At 42.7% G+C, this 24,190-nt stretch overlaps 1 long non-coding RNA gene across 1 annotated transcript in view; it reads left to right on the top strand.

Moving 5' to 3' along the window:
- Positions 1–22,647, top strand: part of LOC144098197 (uncharacterized) — a 28,191-nt gene extending 5,544 nt beyond the window's left edge. Inside the window, exons 2-3 of the long non-coding RNA XR_013307142.1 lie at positions 22,066–22,207; positions 22,288–22,647. This is a non-coding gene — a long non-coding RNA (uncharacterized LOC144098197). The remainder of the gene's footprint in view (positions 1–22,065; positions 22,208–22,287) is intronic.
- Positions 22,648–24,190: the final 1,543 nt, after the last annotated feature.

Genomic DNA, 24,190 nt, shown 5'->3' with positions numbered 1-24,190 from the left:
TGGGGTTCTTTAACGTACACTGACATCTCACAGTACACGGGCCTCTAGAATTTCGCCTCCATCGAAATTCGACCGCTGCGGCTGAGATCGAACCCGGATCTTTCTGGCCGGCAGCCAAGCGCCGTAACCACTCAGCCACCGCGGCGGCTGAAAAAGCAAAAAAAAAAAAAATAAAAGTGTGAGTGCAAGCATATGTGCATCCTGAAGATCTTGAAAGCAATGTTGAGCCAGAATGTGCATTATGTGAGGAATCGACAGAAAGTGCACAATTAATCATCATGGAGGCTTCACGGCATCTTCCGAGCGAGAAATATGAATGTTTAACATTTTCCAGTGACTGGAAAATAAATCATTAATATGAACATTAACTAGCATTTCAAAGCAGAAACTGGCTGATGGGTTCTCATCACCGCACTGCATAGCATAACGGGCATAACAAAAATATTAAAGCAGTATAGACACCCAATTTTGATGGCATGTTTTCTTCTCAATAATGGTTTAGGTTTAGGTTTATGGGGGTTTAACGTCCCAAAGCAACTGAGGCTATGAGAGACGCCGTAATGAAGGGCTCCGGGAATTTCCACCACCTGGGGTTCTTTAACGTGAACTGACACCGCACAGTACACGGGCCTCTAGAATTTCGCCTCCATCGAAATTCGACCGCCGCGGCCGGGATCGAACCCGCGTCTTTCGGTCCAGCAGCCGAGCGCCATAACCAATCGGCCACCGCGGCGGCTTCTCAATAACGATGCGGAAGACACTGCCATGCATGAATCACAATGTGGTATTCGCCTACGACTGCTAAATAATTTACAATCGAAATTTCCCTGTCATGCTGTTTCGGTTTCAGTTTCAACAGCCGAACGATGGCTGTGATGTCAAAGAGTGCTTTTGTGTCACGTGAGGCATAGAAAAACGTCCATAAAACCGCTACTTCATCGTTTTAATGTACTGCAGTGCTGAAGTCAGTCTTCTTAAGAATAGGAATGACAACGAATGAGGAAGCAGTGATTATATTGCAGTTTTTTAATGTCTCACGTGACCAGTAAGTACACGTTGACGCCACAGTCTTCATTCGGCTGTTGAAATCGGAACAGCACAAAAAAGCAATGCTTTTATTAATTATTTAGCGGTCTTAGGAGAACGCCAGGTTGTAATCCATGTATAATATTGCCTTATGCATCAATACAAACAAGAAAACGTGCTACCAAAATTTAGGTGCCTATACTCCTTTAATATGGAAACTAAGGAGCATGACTACACAATTCAAACAACCTTTCATCTAGAGAACACCAAATGTGATCACAGGCAGAAGCCTCACTTGTGCTATTAATCAGGCATAACTTACTCTTTAAGAACAATAGCACTTTCAGGAAAGAGCATGAGGGTTGTGTGCAGTCTTTAGCCAAATGGCAGATGTTCTCCAGTGTGAGCAAATAGTAGCTCTCACAGGAAAGGCTAAAACCCACAACAAATGAATAGCTGACTGCAGGTGCTCAAAGAATTCTAAAAAAATCTTTTCAGGCTGCTTAAGAATTATCTCCGTCCTAAATCATTTATGCTCACCTCAATTCTGGTTTGCTGTGCGTACTTACATGCTCTTACACCACACGACATTTGGGGTACTTCTCTTAAACAGAATTGGAAAATTAGCTGAAATATTTATTTACAAGGTCCTATCATGTCTGTCTTGTGGAGAGCCTACCGTAAATGAGGCACACCTGAGGTAAGAAAAAAACTCACTATATCCACATTAAGAACAGTTACGTTGTGTGTGGTGAACACTGTAACACATATATGGTAAATAATAACATTAATGGAAGTATACAGAGCAGCATGACAAACCGTAACAAAAGCAAAAAAAATACAACAGAAGAGGGCATTACATGTATAAAATCAGGAAAAGTAGAACAGACAAAAAGAAGGCATGCTAGTGTTAAAAAAGGAGAGAAATATCAACAAACCGGTGACTTTGTGGACGAACTACTCAATATTGTTTTACCTAAATGTTTTCTGCTAATTTCCTCATATCACCCTCACCTACCTCTCATTCAAAAATATTTATGATATGTCATTCCCTTTTCATCCGAAGTGACGTAAACAAGGGAAACTAATGGTAAACTGAATGAATATGCGCATACCACGCTCACAAAACCTGAACTGCAGCACCTATCCTGATGCCCATATGACCATGTCACGTACTGCTTATATCCCTGCTCTAACAATAAATACCTAGGGCACAGAAGCGTGCACTGCACATGCTTTTGATTTTCTTTAAAAAAAAGTCTACTGCAGTGCGACAGCTACCAGCGTGTGTACTATAAATAACAGAAACCAACACAAAGATATTGCCTTCCATATAAACAATACACCAATAGACAAACTAAAACCAAGACAGGGAGTGAGCATGTGTATTGCAGGCTAGAACTAGTGAGACAACTGAAAATAGTTTTTTTTTCCTGCTTGTGGTGTTTACTAGTTTCCGCAGCCAAACTGCATTACTTTTCAGCCCAGACAGCAAGTTGCACTAAAGAGTTGCTACTGAGAAAAAAAGAGATGTGCAAACATATAAAAAACAAGCTAGCAGGTAAATAAAGAGCCAAGCCTGCTGCACAAGTTGGAACAAGAGCGGTCTAATTAACTGCAATTAGTCAGTTGATAACTAATGATCCTAATTCCTCTCGTTTAGAAGACCACTAAAAAGTATTAAAGGAAAAAAAAAACTATTCCTGTTGTCAAAATCGCTGCTAAGAAAAGCCTCAACATGCATAGACAGGAAGCCGAACTCAAAAACCTAAGGTTTTCAAAAAATGGCTTCTCAGTAAGCAGAGTATACCATGTCTAGAATGAACTGTACTGAGCTCCAATAATATGACGAGTTTAACAATTTGGGAACTATTATTCTGTTTCTCACAGGCACAAAGAAAGTAAATACAGACAATTCGATTTGTTACCACCTCATGATGCAAACTCTATCAGTTCCACACCCACTAGCACAGTGTTGCACGAAGCAAGGGAGGGAAATGCAACAGAGAGAGTGCGACAGCTTGAAGGAAGCCAAGGGCATAACCGAATTAATTCACATGCACAAATTCTTCCAGCCTCGGAAGAACAACAGTGAACTGCAGGCAGCCTGGCACAAGACAAGTAAATAGGCATTTTGCATTTTGCTTTTTCAAAAGCAAGTTTTTCAGGAGCATGTATTGTAAGCATCTTTGGCTCAAGGTTTGGCCCTGCCAGCCAATACAAACAAACTGTATCAATTGCACCACAACTGCAAAGTTGGCATACTTTCAAAATGAGAATGTCGGCAAGGTTTCGCCCCGTCTTTCTAATCTTAAGCCGCACAGTACTACTAGGGCAAACACGCAAATAACTTAGCCAAAATGATTAACACTGACAAAAATCCCCAAATAAAAAAGATTTCAAGAAACGAGCTAAAAATGTGCATACTTGCTACCTGCCAAGCAGAAAAAATGCCACGGTGTGTAAAATATCACAAGCATGCACATGCACATAGAAATCAACATCAAAAAACTTCACAAGGCAGATCCCATCACCACAGTGGCAGCCTTCAAGGCTCATGGCTGTTGCACCACATACACCAGTGAAAATCCTCCCCCGCACACTGCTGAGGACATCTAGACAAGAACATCATAAGGTCTTAACATATAGCCAACAGCAGTCAACTGGATTTCGCTATAACGCTGACGGCCGCAACAGGCGTGTTGTCACAGCGTAGCACACACCACCGCAAGGAACCTGCAAAAAGATGATTTGATAGTGACAATATTAGGCATCACAGCAGCCCAAGTTAAGACAGACCTACCGACTACCCACCATAAAACACTGCAGCTCCAAGAGTTTCATACAACAGAAATGATTCAGTGCCATTTTGCACAAGTAATATCAAATAAAATGATCTATAAATTTTGCACACAGAAATGGGTATATGCAAGGTTCCTTTCAGCCATATGGGCACTGTGTTGCTCTTAGAAATAATCGGATAGTATGTAAAATTATAGAACACCATTTCACTAGTAGAATCTTATGCTTTTGAGGAATTGGAGACAAACCTGCACATGGGCTTATAAGGGACACTGTAGTGGAGGGCTCCGGAATAATTTTGATCACCTGGGGTTCTTGAACGTATGCTGACACCACATCCCACAATGGCACTTTTGCATTTCGCCTGCATTGAAATGTGACCGCCACAGCGAAGATCTGATCCCGCGACCTTGGGATCAGTAGCTAAATGCTAAAGCCACTGAGTAACCGCTGAAGAAACAGAAATGATACTAGGTGTTGGTGGTCAGATAGTTTTACCCTCTCATACAACTCTCACATGCCAGCACTGTATAGCTCGTACACTGCTGGTAGAGATAATCATTAGCTGGTAGAGCTAAAGCCTTGGTTAGGCTACCGCTGTTACGTGCCACATTACAATGTTGTCTCTAGTAATCACAACTGCCTTCGTCTGCCAAGAACGACGTGACCCTAGCATGCACTCCTTAATTTTTTTTCGTACATCTAATTCATCTTATCCGACACATCACGTATACAGTAGAACCTCAATGATACGACTGTCATGGCATCGTGAAAAATATTTTTATCACCCCAAATTAGTATATAAAAAAAACTAGAGCACAGTTCACACTGTGTTACTGCGAGATTCAGCGACAGTTGTTTGGGGTGATGAATATATTTTTCATTCATTATTACAGTAAAAGCTCGTTAATTTGAAAATCTAGATTACTCTAACTGCCAGCGCAATCCCAGCCAATGCCCGTGCAGGTCTATGGCGTCACATGCTCGCAAATTCAGACGCTACGGCTCCTGCACCGGTTAACTCGAACAGGTTCCCAAAGAGAGGCTGTGTATAGCTATGAAGGCGTGGCAAGCAATCGTCCAAATAGCCCTACTCAAACCTGAATTCCATGCTGCACACTCGCTCGCACACCTTCGATGTACTATCGGGGACAAAAGCTCGTTATACTCCACACAGTGGGAGCTGGAGCAACGGAAACTACATCGTAACGCCATCCAAAGCACGAAACATTGAAACAAGTCAAGCGACATGCCTGCAGATAATAAAGGGCTCCCATTGGCTGTCTCGACCCCAGATGCCGCCTGTAGATGGCATTTATTTATTTATTCAATACTGCCAGCCTTAGTAGGCCCAGGCAGTAGGGGCAATGCAACAAGATACAAGGCATGGTAACATTTAGCACACAAATTAAAAAATAAACAAACCAAAGGCAACACATGCATGATTCGAACAAAAAATGGGCAAATTGAACACAATTTTTTTCCCCCCAGAACTGTTCATACAACATTCAAAAGTCTTTATAAAAAATTGACAATGCTCTCAGTGCTTATTAGTCCACTCAAAGGAAGCTGGTTCCACTCAGTTATTGTTTGGAGAAAATAGGAACATTTGTACAAGTTTGTTCTGGCACGATAAGGTGCTATAAGGACTGGGCGTGACGATGTTTCGTTAATCGCGTCACTAGTGGTTTTAAGTAAGGGTCCGGGTTCATTGATAATTTGTTATTTTTCAACAAAAAGAGAAATTTTAATCGCAAAAGCTTTCTTCGAGTTTCCAGTGTCTGTATGCCATTAGCATTCATTAAAGTTGTAGGGGAGTCGGTAGTGCGGAATTTAGAAAAAATAAAACAAACTGCTTTCCGCTGAATCATTTCTAATGCACGGATATTAGTTTTAGTGAAAGAATCCCTCACTGTACAGGCATATTCTAATTTTGGTCTAATGGTTGATGTATAAGCTAAAAGCTTAGTTGCGGGAGGGGCTAGTTTTAATTTATATCCAAGAAAACACAGTTTACGGAAGGATGATGCACAAATGTTAGAAATGTGAGCATTCCAACTTAACGTCTTAACGTATTAGTTATTGTTACCCCAAGGTACTTGTACTGCGCTATTTCTGATAGGCACCGTGACGATAGGCGGTACTGATAAGATAGACTGCGTTTTTTGTTGGTTATTCTCATGAAAACTGCTTTTTCGGCATTTCGTTTCATCTCGTGTCTGTAACACCAATTGTTAATGCTGTTGAGGTTAGAGTTAAGCACTCTTTGGTCGTCCGGAGTTTTAATTTCTGTGAATAAAACACAGTGGTCAGCGAACAGCCTAATTTGAACTGGTTCTGTTACAACGTTAACAATATCGTTTATATAGATAAGAAAGAATAAAGGGGCCAAGGACGCTTCCCTGAGGGACTCCAGATGTTACCGGGAGGGAGCGCAAGGAGTGAACACCAACACAAACAAATTGGGTTCTGTCAGTGAGGTATGCAGTAATCCATTTGGTTAAGAAAGAAGGTAGACCAGCGAATTTGAGTTTACAAATTAGTTTGTTATGTGAAACAAGATCAAACGCTTTCGTAAAATCTAAAAAAAATACATCTACTTGGCCTGATCTATCGACGATTTCTGCGAAGCTGTACACAGCTGAACTTAATTGAGTTACAGTTAAGTAACCTTTCCTAAAACCATGCTGCAGTGGAGTTAGAAAACCTTTGCTATTTAGAAATTCAGTTACGTAATTGGAAATGATGTGTTCTAACATTTTAAAACATGATGATAGCAATGAAATGGGGCGATAATTCTGTAGGGAGGTATAGTTGCCTTTTATGAGCACAGGGACTATACGAGCCGCTCGCCAGTCAGAAGGAAGGTTTGCCGACGAAATGGACACTCGGAAAATAACGACTAAGAACTTTGATAAGATTTCAGCATAACGGTGCAGGAATACATGGGGGATGTTATCTGGTTCTAGAGACGAACGTAGTTTTAAGTTCAGAAGCATTGCACAGACACAAGGCAAAGACACCAAGTCACTCATCGTCGATTTGTTGGTGGAGGACATCGCTTCGCACATGTCTGATTGGAATGGAAAAAACACTCTGGAAATATTCATTAAAATGATTCGCGATTACTTGCTTGTCATGAATGATAGCATCGCCATGCAGTATTTGGTCTACGGGCTTTCTCTTTTTGGATAAATGACTCCAAAATTTATCAGGCTTATTCTTAATGAAGTTAGGCAAAGTAACCTGAAAATAGTGCCGCTTGGCTCTGCTCACAGCTTGAGTAAGTGTGGCCCGTGTACGATCAATGATGCGCTGGCAGGTGCCACTCCGTTTCAAACGTTTCAGTTTCCTTTTGGTTTGTAAGATACATCGTGTAATCCAAGGTGTTGGTTTTGTACTCTTCCTGATTTTGTTTGGGATAAAACTGTCGAGACAATGACTGCATATCTCCTTAAACTGGTGCCATAGTACAGTGACGCCACACCCATGAAAATCATTTAGTCGAAGATCAAGATAGTCCAGCACACTTTCGTTGCTTGCGCGTGAAAATTCTTTCACAGTTTCAGGTTGTATGGACAGGAAGTCGCGTGAAGCATTGAAAACACATGAAAAGCATACCATTTTGTGATCAGATATGCCAGGCTCAACAGTCACTTCAAAATTTCCAATTTTCAAAATTACGATGCAGTTTTCCGTTGCTCCGCCTTCCGCTGCGTGGAGTATACCACTTTTGTCCCCGATAGTACATTAAACGGCAGGCATGGCAACGGAAAGCCCCATCCAACAACAGCCACACCACACAGTTTCAGTTTCGCCTTGCTGAGCTTCGTGGCAGACCGCATTATCCAGCCAACTTAGCTCAGCTATGCACTGTTTTGGGCACCGCTTGGAGGGTCCCGTTAGTCTTTTCTGTCCCCATTTTTGCTTGCTGTTTCAGTGTCACTGAGCGTTTCTGTGCGCGTGGTTCTTCCGTTCTTCCAGTGTGCCGAAACTGCACGCTCGTCACATGCCATGCACAGTTTGTGCGATGAAGCCTCCTTACACACGAAGCTACAATTTGTGAAGTGTTTGACGTAGTGGCGGCGAAGCTCCACCGCTAAAAATAACTCATTTTCGCGCCGTTCTCATCTAGCTCAAAAACAGCAGCCAAATAAATTTATCGTGATGCAAGCAGTTCCTGTTGGTTTCTTCAGGGCCATTCGATAATTTGAACTTTTGGATAATTCGAACACTTTTTCCGGTCTGTTTATGCACGAATTAGCGAGATTTTTACAGTATCTGTCCCCCACATAGAGTGTGTGACCCAACTAACTGTCCCGTGATTCCTCATTGTGCTTGGAACACTCAGCGTGGCTCACTGCATGTCGGCCAATCAGCATAACACGGTGTTATGTCGACCCTGCAGAACTAGAAAGCGTGCCTTCAAGAGCTGCCACTGTAAAATGAACCAAATTCACATGTGAGGAACAAGAAATGCAGTTACAGAAATTTATTTATGGCTGACTGGATTTATTCACGCTTGGGTGCCACCCCTCAGTGCACGCAGTGTGTACTGTACGACTGATGATCGCAGCGAAGGGCAATGCGTAGGCAACACTTGGTATTTTATTTGCCAGCGTGGTCGCGGCTCCTGCATTTGTATCATCCGTAGAGACGCGGGACTGTATCACCGATAAGCTCTACTGTATCAGATAAATACACAACTTGTGAAAAAAGAGCGTACTTAAAACTTGTCAGCATAAGGCATTGAAAAGCAATAACAATGACCTTTACAACAACACCTAAAAAAATAAATTCGCACTGATTTGCATAAACAGGTGGAAGCAAAACTTTTGATTTGCATTTGACATATTTAATGTCTGCGTGTTCACATTTATGCATCTTTCTATCACTTTGACTAGGGTTAGGAGAACAAAATTTCTTAAAACTGGATTATATGTACATCAACCATTTTGTGCATGGTTTTCAATTAACAGGTTTGTCATTCAAAGCTACTTGTCTTTGCTATAGCATTTGTTATGCTATCAGTTTTTATTAAGCAGCAAGCCTAATGAAAGCTGCTAATAACTGAAGACCTCAATATTAGTAAACAAAATGCTGTTTAATACCCTTGTAAAGCGTGCAAGTTAAGTGCAATCACAAGGAATGCACTTGAGGCTATGTGGTGCTAAACAGGAAAGCAAAGGGCACTCTTCGTGAGTGCACTCTATTTTGCACACATCAGCAGAATAGGCCATCAAGTGTTTGTTGAAGTGAGAAACTTGGGTTCCCATGGAAAGCAACTAATCTACACTGACCATCACTACCATTTTCGAATTACACACCTGACAATGCATAGACGTGCAAACGCCTCGGTTCAAAGACTTTATAACAGTTTATGAAAAGCTAGAGGGTCTGTGTCAACTGCAGTGCGTGAGCCAATAATAACTATGAACTTTTGCCCAGTGTACTGTGTAGACCATCAGCCAATAGAAGCACATGGACAAATCCAGAGAGCTGGAAACAAGAATCAGCTCCGCATACCAATTGGTTTGCGTTGGTTGCAATGAATTCGCTACTTCAAACGGCAGTGAATGCCAGGTGAAAATGTATGACCTGGATTGATTGGGAATGAACAACGTATTTTAAGACAGCTTGCATCATGCAAATGAAATAAAGCGAAGTTTCTCAATTGTTTGCTGCTTTTATTTCTTTGTGAAGGCAAGATTTATGGGTTACTAGCAGCATAACAGTGCCACTCAATTCACAATAGGGCTTGTGGTAAATTATGCAGGCATCTAATAAGGACTGCTGGGCTTATTCCTAAGAATTTACTATTCACCTCTGTGAATAGACATGTGACCTGTTTCCTTCTGTACTTTTCTGCACAATGAGCTACTTGCTGCAAAAAAGGCCAGTGTAAAATTTAAAGGATGAAGCAGAAAAGTTTAGTGCAATTAGTATGCACTACACTATAAAGCTTAGGCTGAAAAAGATACAACATCCATATGGGTATAATGAAAAAAAAATTAAATACTGTGAAGCTCAGAGACACAACAGCTAGACATAGTGATACTGAAATACACACTTGGTCATGAGATGGGCAATAAATTTTATCAACTGGATGGTTTTCAAGACACTAGTAGTTGGAACAAAACGTGATAACTTCCATAGAATCCAGGCACTATTCACTGGGTCAGTAAAACAATACACAGTCAAGCCACAATTTAAGCAGACTAAAGCCTCCATTTTAAGACTGACAGAGCAGTATTATAGCTGCAATTAAACGGCATCATTCTAAAGGCACCATCAATTATGTTATGCAAAAGACACAGTTGTGTGGGCACAGTGGACCTGGGCCCAACATGTCACTTACGAGGATGCTGTTCTACGTTCTGCAGGTTGGTAGCTATTCGAGCACCATTCGTAGCGATTGCCGCGGTATCGTGGTCCAGCCGTGCCCCCGCCGGTGTCTTGTCTTGGCATAGGAATGTTTTATTGCTTGCAAGTTGTTTCTTTGTGGCGATATCGAGATGAATCCTGGCCCGACTCAAAAGGAAGATATTGAACCAATATTAGACAGCCAGCTGTCTCTTCCAAGCCGAAATCAGTGAATTGAAAGTAGAGCTAGTTAAGACTGTAAATATGGTAAGTGATCTGCAGAGCCTAATACCAAAAATGGAGAAAAAGCTGAACGAAACATCAACCTTCACCGAGCAGCCCCAGGAAACACACACAACCTTGAAATCAATAGAGAATCTAATGTCTTTTCAAGCCAAAAAACTAACTGATCTCGAAGATCGAAGCAGATGGTCCAACCTAATCATTCATGGTATTACTGAGGAACCTGACGAAACAGAAGCTATGCTGAAAGATAAAATAAAGAAGTTTTTGAGGACAAGCTTCAAGTCAGTTGCTAATCTATTGGGCGCATTCATAGGTTGGGGCGTTGGAATGATAAATGCCCTGTAATTCTCTATTTGCAGAATTTTTCAGAAAAAAAGACAATAATGGAAAATGTTACAGAGCTAAAAGGCTCAGGAATATCAATTCAGAATGATTATTCCCAATGTACACAGCAGACATGAAAACTGCTTTGGGATAGCACGAAAGAAGAGAGGGATCAAAAAAGGTCACCCTTATTCATGACAAGCTAAAAGTGGATAAAGATACGTTTTTCTGGGATAAATCATAAAATAAGCTTGTAAAGATTGTCTACTCGGATAAGAGAGTAGATCAGCAGGACAAGGCATGACGGGTTTGCAAGATCAGAGCAAACATTTGCGCATAATAAACATTAACGCGCGTAGTTTAGTTAATAAGAAAGACTTGCTCGAAATAACGCTATTACACCATGATCCGCACGTTACAGTGATTACTGAGACACGGCTTCACAGTGATGTCAATGATGAGGACGTTTTTCCTCCTCCTTACATTGTATTTCGAAAAGACAGGAAATCTAGGTGTGGTGGAGTGGCTGTCCTAATTAATAAACAAATTGAAGCCGTTTTGCAAGATTACGTACATGATATTGAATGCATATATGTATACTGTCCTGTTGGGGACGAAACTTTGTTTTATATGCTGTTTAAAGGCCTCCTAGTTCTGGAACCGACTACTTAACTAAACTAGAAAATCGTGTCACAGTACCAAAACAGTAAAATTTTATTGATGGGCGACTTCAACTTGCAAGGTGTGGACTGGGAACTTGTTGAGTGTCTCGGTGCTTGCACAAAGCAAGCCAACGTATTGTTTAAAATAATGCATATCCACAACCTGACGCAAATAGAACCAACTCGCAAAGTTGGTCCCACGAAATCGTTGTTAGATTTGCTGTTCATCCCTCGCTACATTGTAAATTTTACTGTTTCTGTGGAACAAGGCCTGTCTGACCACCACTTAGTTAGTGCTTCATTTCCTCTAGTACGGCAAACAAAAAAGAAACACTCATCGCCACGTTACTTTAAAGATTATTCGCGGGTCAATGACGCATCTGTAAATGAACACCTAGAAACCTGCCTTGTTGATTTCGATGATGCCAAGGTCTGCGCACTCTCGGACAGTTTAAAAAAAAATCTGTATTGTATCAAAACTTTTTTACCAAGCAGGCACAAAAAGAAAAGAAACCCCATGGATGACACGCAATATAATTCAAATGAGGCGAAGGGTAAAACGGCACAACAAGAAACACGCAGATCCTGAACTGCTCAAGAAATTGCTGGAGAATCTAGCACGTGCCCTACGTGATTCAAAAGAATATTTTTTTCAACACATCTTTTCAAAAGTTTATAAAAACGCAGCCAAGTAAGTTTTGGAATTATATTAGTGAAAAAAAGAAAGTAGTCACACAAATTTTGGTGAACAACACTACGGTATGTGATCCAAAGGCCATTGCTCAGCATTTTAATAGTTATTTCCAAGTGTATTTTCTGCCTCGAGCACATGTACCGAAAACAGCCGAGTGTATTATCCCGCTGAAGTGAATGTTATTTCTTACCCTGGTGTCTCTTCCATGTTACTGAACCTGAAAACCAAAACGTCAGGTGGCCCTGACAACATTCCAAACGCATTTCTGCGACGCTATGCCGAAACTCTGGCTAAATTTCTTGTGATAATTTTTCGCGCTTCAATGTCAATAGGCAAAATACCTGATGATTAGAGGACAGCCCGAATTGTTCCCATTTATAAAAAACGAGACAGTTTTCTTTTTCCAGAACTACAGTCCCACATCATTGACGTCTCCGTGCTGTAAGGTATTAGAACATATATTTGCACACTGTATGAACGTATTTTTAGAAAAAAAATCTAGTGCTAACTAGCTTCCAGAACGGCTTCAAAAAAGGATTCTCGACGGTAACACAGGTAATTACAGTAATGCATTCATTTGCTTTCTGCCTAATAATAAAGGCCAAATTGATGCAATATTTTTGGATTTCAGCAAGGCATTTGACAAAGTTCCTCATGATCAGCTCATTTTTAAGATGAAAGAAATTGGCATTCCTGATATTTTAGTAACACGGATTACTGCATACTAAAAAGTCCGCAAACAGTTTGTTGAAGTGGGTGGACATCGTTCGGGCTCTCTTCCAGTTTCATCCGGTGTTCACCAAGGAAGTGTTTTGGGCCCTCTGCTTTTCCTGTTGTACGTCAATGATATTGTTCAAGTTGTTAACTCACAAGTATATATTCGATTGTTCGCTGACGATGGCATTCTATACCGAGAACTTACAAATGAGGAAGATCGAAGTGACCTGGACAATGCTTTGAACAGCGTTTTCGAATGGTGCGCCCGATGGGGCAGGATTATGAATGCTCAAAAAAGTGTTTATATGCCGTTAACCCGAAAAACTATACATCATAGCTACACATATAAATTAGACTCTCTCCCTTTCCAATAAGTATCCAACTACAAATACCTAGGAGTAACCGTAAGTAGCAATGTATCGTGAAACTTGCACGTAATGAATATCTGCTCTGCTGCATTTCGAAAATTGTGCTGCTTAAGACATAAACTAAAAAATTCCGCTTCTAACATTAAGATACTCTATTATTCTTCAATATTTAAACCTAAACTCGAATATGCTTGCATAGTGTGGGACCCGTATACTAAAAGTAACGTAAAAAATCTGGAGAGAATACAGAGAAGAGCTTTCAGGTTTATTTCAGTAAATATGCAAGGACTGACTCCCCAACCACTTTAATGGAGATTAATAAAATTGAACCGCTTGAACATCGGAGAAGAAAGCTTAGGTTAGAATTTATTTCTCTCTTATTACATGACAAACTTGGTTTGGATCCCCGATCACACTTAATGCCGGCAGCAACCACACAAACTAGTCAACACCCTCCCAGCTCTCTAACCCCTACATTCGCTAGAACAGACACAAGTTTTCGTTCTTTCCACGCAAAATAACAGACTGGAAGCAGCTAATCATTGTCATGATGAGTTTTAACCAATTATTACTATTCCATGTTGTTTTTTGAAGCGTTGCGTTTTTTGTAGTTCGATTGACTTGTTCTCCCACCCTGCTTCGACTCAGTGTCCGCAGTATTTTGTAAATAATTAAATAAATAAAAAAGGGCACTGAAAATGTAGATAGCAACCATGTTATTACACATAAATCTCATTCTAGTGTACTGTAGAAAAAATGCGCCACAACTATACAGTCTGACCACCTCTTCAGACACGAATACATCAAGCTGGTCTGCAACATGTTTTGTCATCATCGGCGGGGGACACTGGTTTTCGAGACCAAACCATACAATCGACTTTATAAAAATGAGATTTGTGGAAAATACAGCTCTTATTTTCCAACTGTACCAATTTTTCTCATCAGGAAATCAGTATTTTGATCATAATATTAAATCCAGGTCACTGTGTGGCCTAAATTTTTGCAGGAACAGATAATTTAATGACATGAAAATTTTAGACATCTGGCTGTCTTAGTAGGTCGATATCTCAAAATCTAGGACAGATAGAGAGAAGGGAAGCTGAAGGCACAGTGTGTGCAATAATCGAAGCACAACTGTTTATTCACGCTTCAAAATTTTACAATTTTGCAAAGTTTATCGATACATTATATTCACACCTCTAATGTTGATATTCCATGTGAAGTAAAATTTTTGATGGTTAAACAGTTTTGATTACTGCACTTTTTACTCACCATAATAACAGCCATGGATTAAAAATTGTTTTATAGACCAGTTTCTTTTTGCATCAAGGTACTAATGAATGACTAATTAAAATGAATTATCTTAAGAACTAATTTATGAAAAAGGTAATTTCAGACTTGAAATCAGTATAAAAGCCGAGAAAGGTGATGCAGTTTCATTAGGATTGGACTAAAAATAAGGAAAATAGGTGCAAGACCAGTGCCCCCCCCCCCCTAATAATCACATCCTAGAAAACCTCGCACAATTGTGTGTCACGCAGCCTGCACACAGCTAACAAAGTTTTTGTGCATCACGGGTCCCACTGGAGCTGGTTCAGCCGCATTAACTCGGACCGATTTGGATCACTGAGCACTGTTCAGCATCATACAAAGGGGACATTAATAGTTGCCCTACTCGATTGCTCTTGAGAGACTCAAGCTGGCCTCTTTTGCCAACGACGCTGTTTTGTTTCATCTCCCTCCACGTCTCTCGACTGCGAAAAAAACATCTCGCCATGTTCACTGGTGCCAGCGCCTTCCCCTTACTGGTCACCCAGTAGCAGCAGTACCTTTCTGTCTCTGGTGCAGTAGTGGCATGGCTGTCAACCGAACAGTGAAGGAACACAGTTTGACACGAGCCGCATGACATGGAGATCAGGCTCCTTGATTGCCATGCTGATTAGAATAAACCTGGTTTTGAGTTCTAAAAGACGCCTGGCACATGTCCTGCTTTTATCTGTGCTCTACAGCGTCAAGTGCCATGAATAGTACCACAAAAGAACAAAGCTGTTGGAAAAAACCTACAATGTCATCATGTGGCTCATGACACACTTGGGATCAGACTCCATTTGAATATTATAATTCCGGCTGTATCTTGCATCCTTTGCAATTCCTAGTGTTTTGGAGAAGTTCCAAACTACACTGTTTGGAAATACCACTGCTGGCATTGGCTGAACAAGGCGAGCAGACAAAGAGGGGTTTGCACCGTTTTGAAGTGGCTTTCAGCAAGAAAATACGTACAAGAACTTGCTATGAACACAAGATAAAAGCACCTAATTGCAGCCCCTTTAAACTAAAACAGTGGTGCCACACCTCATTGCAAGCAAAGGCTGGCTGCAAAAACGATATCTCGACGAATCAATCGCGATGCCTCTCCCATCTTGGCACGAAGTTCAGGATTGCCGACAATGCCCGCAGCTGTCTTGACATCCTTGAGGAGCACATCCAGGCGTTGGATGCACCGAACAATAATACCTTCCTGCACCTCAGTCAGCTCCATGATGTGTGCGAAACGCTGTATTGTAAGCATAAAAAGGGTGCTATAATCAATAGTCTGTAGCAACGAATATCACCAGTTGCATCTTCTGTTTGCTTAGAACCTTTGAACTTAAGAAGTCTTGAAGATCAGCCCATTAAACACATAAAAAAGTGACAGGACGGTTACGACATGAAATTGATTGACAGCTGTTAAGATATTGATATTTTACAATATGTTGAGGTCGAGAATATAAGAGAAACTTCATATCTGTATTGTTCAAGAACGCTCTTTTTTAGTTTTCCACACATACCCTCTACTCAACTAGCTCCCCTCTCCAGTCCGTCGCTATAGGCGCGCGGCACTAGCATTCACTCTCCTCATGTGGCGCATTTTACAGCTGCTGCCGCAGATGGACCACGCTAGGTTCCTCCACTCTGGCCATACTCTTCCTCCTCCTTCCATCGTAATCACCCTTCTGATGGTTCCCATTGTAACTACACTCCGGTTATGTATTTATATGCTCTCACCATAACCTCCTTCTTCTATGGTAACCCTTCTCCTTTTCCGACTAGTGTAACTACCAACGAGGTAGTTCCCGTAGCAGCCACCCACTGGTTTCATCTTACACTTTCCCCATACCTTGCTCCGTCCATGGTAACCACCCTCCAAGTGATTCCTCTAGTAACCCCACAGCCGCCGCGGTGATTGAGTGGTTACCGCGCTCGGCTGCTGGCCCGAAAGACGCGGGTTCGATCCCGGCTGCGGCGGTCGAATTTCGATGGAGGCGAAATTCTAGAGGCCCGTGTACTGTGCGATGTCAGTGCACGTTAAAGAACCCCAGGTGGTCGAAATTTCCGGAGCCCTTCACTACGGCGTCCCTTATAGCCTGAGTCGCTTCGGGACGTTAAACCCGCATAAACCAAACCATACCCTCCTCCTTCGACGGTAACCATCCTACAGTTGAGTATTCCTCTGACCTCGCAATAACTTTGGTTCCAGTGGTAACCACACACTGGTTATGAAATTCTCCACTCAAGTTATGCCACCCTCCTACCAAGGTAACATCCTCTGAGCGGTTTCCATGGCAGCACACCCGCCGGTTATACCGACTACTACAGCTACTATGACACGAAATCTAGGGATGGGCGCTTAACAGCTGTCACCGAAAAAAAACTTCCGCATGGTTTCCACATAAGATCTCAAGCAAGGGCAAGAGAAATTGAAATTGATGATTGATAACGAATTTTTATCGCGCAAGGGCAGCTTTGGCCAAAGAGCGCCATGACACAAGGTAATTTTCATTGCACAATGTAGGGTCAAAGACCCATTTGTCAAGCATTTCACACTAAATAAGCCGAGCACAAGGCAGGGGAAAGCTTTTATTCAATGTATCATCAGTGGGTGCCCGGCAGCACTGGGGATCGAACCCCGCACCTCCTTCATCCGGGGTGGATGCTCAAACTACTGGGCCACCGCTGCGGTGCAAAGGGCAAGAAGAGAGAATCTTTTCCAAGGTTGCTATTATCTGAATTAACCTTGGTTATTAAGGTAGACAATAAACGACACGTTAGAAAAAAGTGTGCAAACGGAATGAGTGCTTCGCCCCATTTGTGAGCAAAAAACTGGCAAATATACATGACTACCCGACTTGTAATTCTATCCTCCTAAAGACAGACATGAAAATACAGCAGAACTTAGATGATCCATTCCTAGTTGTTAGTTTATCCAGGTATGTTATTTTTATAATTCTACTTAACTACGCCAAGCATACATGGCCCTGGCACACAGCCCACTCACTCCCATGCACTATATTCCCACTTGATACATCACTGTTTCTAAATATCCCTGTATCTTATGCTGCATTTTTGGTAAAGCAATGAATTTAGCAGCAGAAGAAATATGTAGCCAAACGAACAAAAATCGTGCGCGAACAGCCTTCAATCTTATGGACACTAGCCTTCTAGTTGCTTGAGATGGATGAAAGATTGGGTAGAAATCTTGAAGCACAATCGTGAGGACGCAGAGCGAACAACCTGATGTGAACTTGCTTCACGAGATGACAAAACCGAATGTTTTTGTCCCTTGTACCAGTGATGGGGAGGGAGTTTACTGTGTTCCACTGTTATTTCACTGTCTCGAGACGAGCTTAAATAAAGAAACAAAGCGATACATCAATGACCAACTATGCGAGCAAAAAGAGGAAAAAGAAGAAATAGGCCAGAAATGCTGTGACTAGCCATCTCGAAATCCAATGCAGAGATCACAGTTTTACATACTTTCAATAAATGCATTGTAGTAGCCATGACCAAGACTGCATTACTAGGGGATTGCACAAGCATTAATAGTGTTGGCAGGCAGGCCAGAACGAAAACAAGCAAACGTGCATCAAACTCAAAATTTTTTGTTCGGGCAGACTTATGCCCTCAAGCAGAAATTTGCTCAGTGGCAGCGGTACCAGCAAGTGCACCATTGCTGGCAGGGTCGCTTTATAGAAACGAAAAGATCCTCAACCGATGAAGCATGATGACACTGCATCCCCTACAATGACACTACACCCACTGCAATGACACCTCACACAAAGATATCTTCAATAACAAAGTGCCGCAACTTCGAGATGATGCTACCATCTTCCCGCATAGCCCGTCTCTTGGTCTCGCCAGGTGTAACTGCCCTATGGTTTTTAACTTTGTTTTCACCTCGTGTCAAGTACCGCAGCACTACTAGTCGACGTAGCAAATTCGTTACATCATGATTAACCACAGCAGCATCTTCATTATATAGAGTACAAAAATACAAACGCTTCAATGGGAACGGCATTGGATAATTAAGCAACTTGAGTAACATCGAGGAATTCGCCACATGGAGATCAATTACATCCAGGTTTAACTGTATTAAATGCCATTCAAAAACACTGGGAGGATCGACAAGTTCAAGTGAGCAGAAAATGATTTTTAAATGCTAATTTGAGCACTTGAAAAAGTGTGGTCGAATCAAACAGAAAGTGCCAGTCTCAAATGACTCAAAATTTCGACTATTGACACAGACCCAATTTGAATGACAGCGCTTTCAGTATAGCACCTGCAAACTGCGAGCAGCAAAAATGCAAAGTCAACCTGCCCATTTTTGTAAGCACTTCCTCAGAGGTGGTGCCGCAATCTTGAACCCAGCACCTACCAACACGTGTTATTAGCTCACTCTGTAGTGTTCTGCACATGATTACCCCACTGCACACAACAGCAAAGGTTCAACTGATGGGTGATTTGCTGCCCGCAGAAATTGTGAGTGGCACTGCCCATTCCCTTTCCTACTGTCACTCTGTGACAAGAGAGATTGCTTTTCTTTGCAGATCTGCAGTTGAAAAATAAAATTTCATTTTCATTAAAGTCACTGTTTTGAAATCTTTGCCATGCAATAGATACAGAACTCATAGAGCTCCAAGTGTATTGCAATGCATGAAGTTTTCTTGGCATTTCACTCTGCTGCATTGTCCTGGCAGTTAAATTTCTCACAGGAAACAACAACAAAATCATGCTTTGCTTTCTTTTTATACACTAACACATCCTCCAATAGGAAAGCGCACAAATAACAGCAATTTTGGAAAATTAGTGCATGTATCTTTGGTAATGTATGGTACTACAGATTAACTGCCTAATAAAATCAATTTAGAGATTTTCCAAAGCTAGCCCTGAATTAAACAATGCTGGCGTTCAATAAAGTGAAAGCTCGTTAATTCGACACTCATTCATCTGGAAAACCAGATAATTCAAACTGCCGGTTCAATCACAGCCAACGCCTCTGTAATTCTGTCTTCAGATGCTCACTGATTCAGATGCCACAGGTCTCACATCGGTTAATTTGAATGGGCTTCCTGGGTGGTTGTGTTCAGGTATGACCAGCGCGGCTAGAGATCTTCGAAATAGTCCTACTCAAACCTTGAGTTCCATGCTGCATAGTCACTTACGCACCTCTCACATGTGCACAACGGCAGGCGTGACAACTAACGAACGGCCCATCTCCATGTACAATACGGCCGCTTAGTTTCAGTTTCGCTTTTTACATCAATAAAGGACACTGAGGATAAATTGAAGTTGGCTTTTATCTTTAGAATACCAGCTCCTGATCACAAAAACGCCACACTTACTGAAAACAAACCTCTTGTAAGGTAGAAAATAGCAAGAACAAAAATACAGGTATTGCCGCCACAGGCCAATCTCGCAAGTACAAGTGTGGTGACATCATAGGACAATAGATGCCACCTTGTAGGAATTTTCCTTCCAACATGAACCGCGAATCTCTGAGGCTGACAAAGGAAGGTTGCGCAGTTCAATATTGAAGTAAGTTTTGTTTTAAAACCGATAGTTCACTTTTATCACACAAGGAAGACAGACAAAATTGGAAGCAAAGAAAACCGATGCTTTTCGGCGCTACAGGTGGCCAGGAGAGTTTCGATTTTTTTATGGCGCTTCGCGTCTATGAGCTTTGCGTGCCCCATGGTTTTGTTTTTGAAGTTCCTCGATTTACAAGCGCCGAACAGAACAGGAACTCCAACTGCCGCTTCAAGTGCTAGTTAACCTTTGAAGGAACCTGTTAAGGCTTGTCTATGATAGCACGATGGTCGGTTATCGTACAAGGCAGTTCGCAGTATAAAGAGCACTTATGTCTTCGCAAGCTCGCCCGGCAAAACAACCCCGGCTGATCCAGTAAACTTCAAACTACTTAACGGAAATCGTTTATTAGGGACGGGAGACAAGGTACAAGGCAGTTAAGAAAAATTGATGATGGCCTAGCTCTGTTAGGCCAGGATATACGTAGCGAAAGCGTGGAGATTTCTGCATCGGAAGAGTGCATTCACTAGATGCGCCTTTATTGATGGTTATTTCTTGAGCCGTCGTGGCGGAGTGGTAGCGGCTCCGCCTCAAACGCCAAAGGCCTTGGTACGATTCCAAACCTCGGCACAGGATTTCTTTTTTTATTGAGTGAGTGAGTGGGCGGGGGGTTTCAGTGGCTCCCATAGATGCCGCCACCGAATACGTTGGTTAGCGGTTGAGCGCAGGCTCTGTGAAGGCGCGTTCATGCTCCGGCGTAACGCGCGCGCGCGCTGCACGGCGACGTCACGTCGGCCAAAGCGAGACCCTCTATACTTCAACTGCGCTTGACCGCCGACACATTCTGCGGCTTCGGCGTACTCTGACCGCACTGGCGGAGACTTGGAGCATGTCTCTATTTCACGCCGAGTGCACCAGCCGCGACGGCCCGGGCAGACCGATTCGGCTCCGCGGCGAGGTGCGCGTTGTGATGCCATTCAATAGCTTTGGTAGTTTGGCGGAGCTGTTCTTTTCAAGCTCTCGGCTAATTTAATCCATTCACAGTACACATCTGAAGGTACACGCAAGTGGGCGAGAGAGCCCGATACAGTGGACCCGTTGGATCTAGCGGAAGCCGTTGAAGCGTCGTGCGTCGGCTTTAGTTCCAAGCCGCCAACTTTAAATGCGACCGCCCTTGAGCACCCATCCGTTTTTTGTGACAAAATAATAAATAAATAACCTGGCCCTTGCAACTGTGGGAGACCTCGACGCCGCCTTCTGCACCGTGCAACCGCGCCGTTCAAGGAATCACAATCCGTTGGCCCCAAAGCCCCGACCAGCCTCCGATGGGCGCAACGCGCCGACCTTGTCCTGGCGCCTCGCGACTCCCCGCACTGGGGTTATGATATTTAGTTTTGCAACGGCTGCTCACTGAGGGAGGGGGAAACGACCCGCCGGCACCTAACCTAACCGTGCTCCCTCAAAAGCATCGCATGCTCTTTGGGGCTCAGGTCGCTGAAATGCAGGCCGGAGTTTTTGCGAGAACTTCTTTGGCAGGTTCGGGAACGGGATCCATCGTAAGACGCCGGTGCAAACGTAAACGAAGCGATGGTAGTGACCCCCGATAGGTGCCTTCAACGTGCGGTGGCGGTAGCTTTCATTTCGACAGCTGCTAGATCACACCGCTAGCCACCAGAAATCACGGAGACTGCGTTTACGTCACGTTTCACGTCACTCCGTCCTATGACGTCGTAAGATCTCCATGACATCATAGGAGTTCTAGAGTTTGTATTGGAACGGCGGGAAAAACTTTTTCAACTTCGAATCCAAATTTCTTTGAAATAAATGCATGTTGCGCTCCCGGACAAGCGGCAATAAAGCCATGAAATGCCGAACTATCAGACTTTGCTGACAAAAAAAATTTTGATAGAGTTCTCCTCAGTGTCCCTTTAACATGTACTTTTTTTAGCATTGCCGCGGGAAGTGATTTTGCTTGTGCCATTCGTGTTGTATTCATTTTTTCTTGCATTCGTCTCCTCAGCTATCGAGAGGCATCGCAAGACTCGCCGCAAGGCCAGTTTTTCTGAAGCACAGCAATTTTTTTGGCCATTTCTGACGGAAACCTGTCCGACGCTAACCTATCTGACGACGCGGCCGAAGTTTCCGACGATGTGGTGGATGTGGTATGTATATTTCGGAAAAGTATTTCATGATGTTTAGCGAAGCGGAGCCCTAGACGCTTACGTTTTATTTTTTATCGTAGGACATTGACCTTGGAGGCCCAAGCAATGCTTCCGCATCAGTGGCCGCGGAGAGCAGCGACTCTGATGAAGATAATGACGCCACTGTGAAGCACCCAACAATGCGCAAAAAACTTGTAAACTGGGTGAAGAAAACCTTCGACCCAGGTGACATTTCATAGATCCCAGCCCACAGAAAAAACGAGATGCCGGCTGACCCCCGGCTGACTTGCACAGTGCTCAAACCTGTATTACTTACGAACAACCAGCGCAGAGCTGGGCACTACACCAGAGGAAATAAAGGTTTTTTTTGGCATTATGATGTACATGGCCGTGCTAAAATTTCCTAGAATTAGAATCTACTGGCAGCAGCGGACCCGGATTGCCGTGGTTGCAGATGCAATGAATGTCAACAGATTTTTTAAGCTTCATACTGCTGTTCACATTACCGATGCGAGCTCTCCTGCCCCCAACAGCACTGATAAATTCTGGAAAGTGACCACCGATTGATGTCGTGAGGGAGCGATGCCTGGAGCTTGACGTAACGGAACAGTCAAGCATCGATGAACAGATGATACCTTTCACTAGAAAAGTCCCCGGAAAACAGGTAATTAAGTCGAAGCCAAACCCTGAGGGTGTTAAAGTTTTTGTTCGATGTAGTCCGGATGGAATCGCCCACGATTTCAAAATATACCAGGGCAAGGGAACTGGTATTGACCACAGCTATGTGCATCTCGATCTTGGTGGCTCTGTTGTAATGATACTGTGTGAGGAATCGCCAAAGAGAAGAAACTTCAAATGTTTTTTTGACAATTACTTCACATCTGTCAACCTGCTTCGCGAACTACGAATGGTCGGCATACAAGGAACATGAACGATCAGGGGAAATAGACTGATGGGTTGCAACCTGAAGAATGAGAAACAGCTTAAAAAGGAAGGAAGAGGAGTGATGGACACGAAAGTGACTGAAGAAGGTGATGTTGTTTTAGTTAGATGCCTTGGCAATGGTGTCGTAAACATCGCTTCTACGCAAGTAGGATGCGGTTCGGTTGGGGTCGCCAGCAGATGGAGTGATGCATCAAAGGATCAGAGAGTATAGAAATACCGTGCCGGCAAGCAATTCTGAAATACAAAAGGCTCATGGGAGGAGGGGACAAACTAGATTTTGTAATGTCTCCCTACCCCATGAAAGCAAAAACCAGAAAAATGGCCTATCAGAGTAATGTGCCACTTCACATCACTGGCTTTGGCCAACTCGTGGTTGGAGTACGTGCGAGAGGCGAGCATCCAGGGCCGAGTGCCGACTCAGCTGAGGTACCACCACGTCGCACACACAACTCTCGTCCATTACCGCCAAATGCTGTGAGGTACGATGCAAAGGATCACTGGCCTCAGCAGGTCCAGTTGCCATTTACACAGCGCTGCAAGTATGAGAAATGTTCTTCGAAAACCAGGCTCCGCTGCAGGAAATGCGACGTTTTCTTGTGCATCGCAACTGAGAATGACTGTTTCTACCATTACCACAATCACTGAACTGGTCAGCACACCTATTGCACCCTCTGAAATAAATATTTTACCTCCTTGGTGTACAATGGCTAAGCGTAATTATTATTTTTTATGAAGAAAAGCAGGATTGAGTCACGATGTCTCCATATGAGGACGCGACCGCAAATGCATAATAATTGTTCTGGAGCGATGGAACGTTTTTTTTTCACCTCCGCACACTTAAAACGTCAAAACCTTTGAGTATAGAATTTTTCTCCAGAGGGCATCATAATTCGTGACTGAAAGGACTAAACTGAATAATTACAAAGTACATAAAACATTTCCGCCAGCAGTTTATTCTTGGCTGATACCAAAGTGCAATGTTCCTACATTCTTCAGGAAAAATTCTGAGCATAGAACAAATTTTTGCAAATTTTTTAC

The sequence above is a fragment of the Amblyomma americanum genome, chromosome 1 (genome assembly GCF_052857255.1).
Source record: "Amblyomma americanum isolate KBUSLIRL-KWMA chromosome 1, ASM5285725v1, whole genome shotgun sequence".
In the NCBI taxonomy this organism is placed as follows: domain Eukaryota; kingdom Metazoa; phylum Arthropoda; class Arachnida; order Ixodida; family Ixodidae; genus Amblyomma; species Amblyomma americanum.
Note: the sequence above shows the minus strand (reverse complement) of the source record. Positions and strands in the feature narration are given on the sequence as shown.